The sequence below is a fragment of the Pyxicephalus adspersus genome, chromosome 8 (genome assembly GCF_032062135.1).
Source record: "Pyxicephalus adspersus chromosome 8, UCB_Pads_2.0, whole genome shotgun sequence".
Lineage (NCBI taxonomy): Eukaryota > Metazoa > Chordata > Amphibia > Anura > Pyxicephalidae > Pyxicephalus > Pyxicephalus adspersus.
This window is the reverse complement of record NC_092865.1, coordinates 72,014,552-72,020,518: the sequence shown is the minus strand read 5'-3', so window position 1 is coordinate 72,020,518 and position 5,967 is coordinate 72,014,552.

Below are 5,967 nucleotides of genomic sequence, written 5' to 3'. Positions count from 1 at the left end.
GGGAGAGACAGGTGATGAGTGCACTCCTATTGTTGTGACAACGCACTCCACAGAAGGGAATGACAATGCTGGATTTTTGTGGTGGTGGACCTGATCTGTATCTATGACATCAGCATAAACCAATCACAGAAGACAACACACTGAATAACTGGCTAGAGAGCCTGGGCACCGGGTCATGAGCAGTGAGGAGGAATGTGGGTAGAAAAGGTCAATTTGCCATACACAAGGTGGCCTCTTCCATACATATAATAAATGTTTAATTTTTCATTGATGCAAAATGACAGCCTGCACCACTACAGTGTGCTTTAAGTGGATTCCAGATTCTAAGTGAGCCCCGCATAACCCCACACAAATTCTAGGCCATGGGAAAGGGGCTCAGGTGGCAGAGTGAAGATACCTTTCTGCAATAGTGACCTGGCTAATCATACAAATTTGAAAGCCTAATTCAGAGGAGAGGTAAATCAATCACATAGGCGCATGTAAGCATACCAGAAGCAGTGAGTGTCATTAAAATGTGTGTACAAATAGATTTGCCAGCATTGCCAAGTTGTATCTTAGAAGCAACATGTTGCTTCTACTGGCGTCAATAGAATGATTTGCAACTGGGTTGCAATGTATTTCATATTCAAGTCAATTGAATCATTTTTTTAATGTCCCATGAGGTTGCAGTGCCATAAGCACAGGACAAATGCAAGCGCTGTGGTTGCCAATCCTAAACTGACCTAAGCAATGACATACATGTTACAGTCAATCTACACAATCTCCTCTTTATCCAAAAACACATGTGTAATGCAAAGGCCAGCCACACTAAATAAAGATTGATCTGGTTTTTTTGTTAGGTCCAAGTAGTTATATCTAAAGCTCATTGTACAGTGACATTTTCATTTGTTTGGTGAGCTTTAGTCATTACATGACCATTTTGGATGGGTTTACAAAGGTATTTAGCTCTGTATGTAGCTAAGATATTATGCAAGGAGAGTAAGCAGTAGCTAACCAATGTCTTTAATGTTATTTATTATACAGTTAGGTCCATAAATATTTGGACAGACAGCTTTTTTCTAATTTTAGTTCTGTACATTACCACAATATTAAAAAAAAACACTCAGATGCAGTTGAACTGCAGACTTTCAGCTTTAATTCAGTGGGTTGAACAAAAAGATTGCATAACAATGTGAGGAACTAAAGCCTTTTTTTCACACAATCACTTCATTTCAGGTGCTGAAAAGTAATTGGACAATTTACTCAAAGGCTATTTCATAGGCTGGTGTGGGCAATTCCTTCTTTATGTCATTATCAATTAGGCAGATAAAAGGCCTGGATTTGATTTGAGGGGGGGGTGCTTGTATGTGGAAGATTTTGCTGTGAACAGACAACATGCGGTCAAGGGAGCGCTCCATGCAGGTGATGATTGCAGAATCATTTCCATGGTGAAGAGAAACCCCAACACAACGCCCAACCAAGTGAACAACACTCTCGAGGAAGTTGGCGTGTTGATATCCAAGTCTACCATAAAGAGAAGACCGCATGGAAGTAAATACAGAGGGTGCAGTGCAAGGTGCAAGCCACTCATAAGCCTCAAGAATAGAAAGACTAGATTGGACTTTTCTCAAAAACATCTAAAAAAGCCAGCACAGTTCTGGAAAAACATTTTTTAGACAGATAAAACCAAGATCAACCCTTACTGAAATAATGGCAAGAAAGAAGTATGGAGAAGGCATGGAACAGCTCATGATCCAAAGCATACCACATCATCTGTAAAACATGGTGGAGGCAGTGTGATGACTTGGGCATGCATGGCTGCCATGGCACTGGGACACTAGTGTTTATCCATGATGTGACACAGGACAGAAGCAGCCGAATGAATTCTGAGGTGTTCAGAGACAAACTGTGTGCTCAAATCCAGCTAAATACAGTCACATTGATTGGGAGGCGTTTCATAATACAGATGAACAATGACCCGAAACATACAGCCAAAGCAACCCAGGAGTTTATTAAAGCAAAGAAGTGGAATATTCTTGAATGGCCAAGTCAGTCCTGATCTGAACCCAATTAGCCATGCATTTCACTTGTTGAAGACTAAACTATGGACAGAAAGGCCCACAAACAAACAGCAACTGAAAGTCGCTGCAGTAAAGGCCTGGCAGAGCATTAAAAAAGAGGAAACCCAGCGTCTGGTGATGTCCATCAGTTCAAGACTACAGGCTGTCATTGCCAGCAAAGGGTTTTCAACCAAGCATTAGAAATTTAAATTTTATTTGCAGCTTTTTAATTTGTCCAATAACTTTTAAGCCCCTGAAATTAAGTGATGTGTTAAAAAAAAACTTTATATACCAGCCATTTATCTAGGTAAATCGCACAGTGTAGTTCACCAATTTTTGTGGCAGGTGAGCTGCCTTCCGGTTGGCTTTTTGTACATTGGCCAAACCGAAGGTCCGAGGGAGGGTAGGCATTCCTGAAATCATGTTTTATTATCAGGTATCGGTTTTAGTGCGTGTGGTGGATGGGTTTAACAATGGTGACTCTAAAGAATGGGTCAAGATCGAAAACTCCCTTTCGGCAATTGACCTTATGTCCCTACCGTGGGTAGATTTTTCTCTTTTATCTCAGACTTCCCCATTGCCTAAGCTCACCTCTGATCTCCTACATGTTTGGAATGTTTATCAAATCAGGCTCTCAGGCTCTTACAAAACCTGGCCCCATGACACCTTTATTTGACAACCCGGCATTCCTACCAGCTATGGGTTCATCTCGCTTTTCATCCTGGTCGGGTGTGAACGACAGATATCTTAAGGATATTTTACTCAATGGCTAGGTTCCTCCTCTGGCCTCTCTGAATATACCCGATACTAGTAGGATGCTCTTGTGGTTTTCATATAGACAATTAACATTTTGTGTCCTCCTTCACTGATATGTCCTTATTACGCAGAGGCCTGACTGAATTTGAGAGGATGCTCAGTTCCACCACACGCCCTACCCATGTAATTTCGGTATTGTATGGCCTGCTAACCAGGGACTCTGGCTTTGTCCCTCCTATAGATACGCAATATTGGGAAAGAGACTTGGGAGAGGGAGAGAAGTTCTTTGTACTTACTCATAAACTTGCATTGACGTGTAAAGCCCAAGAAACAAACTATAAAGTTCTATCTAGATAATACTGCTGCCCGGTAGACCTAGATTGTATTTACGCCCAACAGTCTAAAAGATGCTGGCGCTGTCATACACAAAGAGCAACACTACTTCACATATGATGGGAATACCCACTTAAATTTCAGTTTTGGGAGTCAGTAATCCATTTGTATAATATGTGTACTGGGTCCTCGGTCCAGAATAATCCCAAAGTAACACTTTCAATGATCCCGGGCTCTCTTAAACATAGTAAGAAAGACCTCCTAAGCCATTTTCTCACGGCCGTTGGGCCTTAATTGGGTCTTAGAACTCAATAAAATACGTCGCATGGAAATGCTAGTGGCAGAGGATAACGACCGTACAGAACAATTTAAGCTGACATGGTCCGTATGGGACTGGTTTAAGGAATCCCCTCAGATTCAATCACATCTACGCTAAGACATGTTAGTCATAGAACTTCTGGTCCTGATGTTGAGATTTGCCACCCAAATGTTCCCCCTTTCCCCCCTTAGACTACTTTCCCTACCTACCCCTCCCCCACAGGGCTACTTCATTGATTGGTAAATTTCTGTCTATATTTGTTAATACCTATCAATGTCAATCAAGGGTCCAGACTATAATTGGCTCTGATTTACATATCCAGGAGTTGGCAGTGCCCTTTGCTATTGCTATTTCTATTGCCAGGTGTGTTTATAATTTTTTTTTTTTGTCAGCCTTGAGGGGGATTGCGATATGTACCACAGTCACCAGGTTTCTTGCCTGTAACCGGTTTTATTTCAAGATGATTGTTGGATGCTTGGTATGTATGTTTGTTATATGTACTTTTGTAATATGTTGTGATTTTCTGAAAACAAAAATATTTGAACAAAAAAGGCTTTATTTCCTTGCAGTTTTATGCAATCTTTTTATGCAACCCACTAAATTAAAGCTGAAAGTCTGCAGTTCATCTGCATCTGAGTTGTTTCATTTAAAATTATTTGTGGTAATGTACAGAACCAAAATTAGAAAAAAGTTGTCTCTGTCCAAATATTTATGGACCTAACTGTATATTGTTTTTTGTTGTTTAAAGTTGCTTAATATATATTTTTGATGTGGTTCTCTGATGTTCCTTAATCCTACTACTGTATCAGGCTTGAACTATAGGGGTAGTGTGTTCTTTATTTTTGATTGTCTAATGTAGGGTTCCTGCCTCACAGGGTGGGCATGCCTCCTTACCCTAGCCATTGCTAACTAACTCCCCTAAGTAGGTAGGTCCCATTGCTTGGTGGGAATTCCCTACATTTAAATATTTACTATTACAAGTCTTATATTGTTCTTTTTACGATTCTTTTCTCCTTGCTTAATCCTTCCTCTCCCATTTTTAAGGAATTCTGCTTTTGCTTCTGCACCACTTTCCCCCATTCTCTTTTCTCTTATCCTTTCCCCTATTTTATTGATTTATTCTTTCCTCATGGCCCATTTAAATGTACTCTCCCTTAATACTAAGGGGTTAAGTATTCCTGAAAAGTGGACTGCTCTTCTGTGTGATTTATGCTAACAAAAGGTACATATTGCCTTTCAACAAGAAACAAACTTTAAGAGAAGTAAGTTATCCAAACTCACAAACTGATACTATACCTGGGCATATTGGTCCATGTCTGACGCCAGACCCAGGAGAGTGAATGCTGTACTCTCTAAACACAGCTGGCAATTTAAAGACCAATGGTCAAACCAAATAGGATGCTTATGGTAGAATGCTTTTTCTGAAAAGAGTGATTGGTTCTATTTTAGTTAAATATGCAACAGTTTATGCCCCTAATTATACCCAACTCTAATTTGTGGAGACAGCACTTCGACACCTATCATGATTCCTAGAAGGAGTTTGTGTCTTAGAAGGAGACTTCAATGTATTTTTAGGCCCGCCTAATGACTTCCAGCCACCAGTATGCCATGCCTCTATCCCACAAGGTTAGAGACCTTCAAAGGAGTTTACATTCCACTCTTGTTCACAGGTCTTTTATGAGGATTGACTTTTTTTCTGATGAGACATACAGATTTACCCTTTTTAACACAATCTGGTATTGGAAACATCACCCTGGTGCGTTCTGACCACGCACCCATTCACTTTACAGTTCAAGTATATGTATCCCCTAGAGGTGACAAATTTTGACACTCTTATGAGAACCTGCTTCAGGACCATGTGATATTATTAGATCTAACTGCACAAATAAAACTCTTATTTGAGCACAATTCTACTGTATATGTACACCCAGCAGTCTGGGCGGGGGATCCTGATTAGCCATGGAACAAGTTGCAAAAAAGAGCACGAGGTGTGTATATAATCCCTTTTGTAGGTATTCAGATTCTAGAGTCCTCCCACAAACAATTAATTAGGTTAGCATAATACTCTACGGTGATACTAGAGCTCTGAAGGTAGTCCACCAACAGAATACCGCCTTTGTCCCAGAAAACGGATGCCATGACTTTTTTCAACGATTTCTGGGTTCTAAATTTTTTCGGCTGCGGGGACTCGCTGTGGCACCATTCCTTTGACTGTTCCTTGGTTTCAGGATCATAGATGTGGAGCCAGGTTTCATCCTCAGTCACTAACCTAGCCAAAAAATCCTGTGCGGCTTCAAAATGGTCCAAAACGGCTTTAGATGCTTCAACTCGTTCCTTCTTCTGATCACTGTTCAAAAATTTCGGCATCCACTTCACTGAAAGCCTGTGCATGTCTAAGATAGTGGTCATAACAAACCCAACACGTTCCCATAGGGTGTCAAGTATCTGGGCTATCTTTTTTGTGGATATTCGCCAGTCCTCAATAATCAGCTCATGGACAGCGTCGCAGGTTACCGGGTC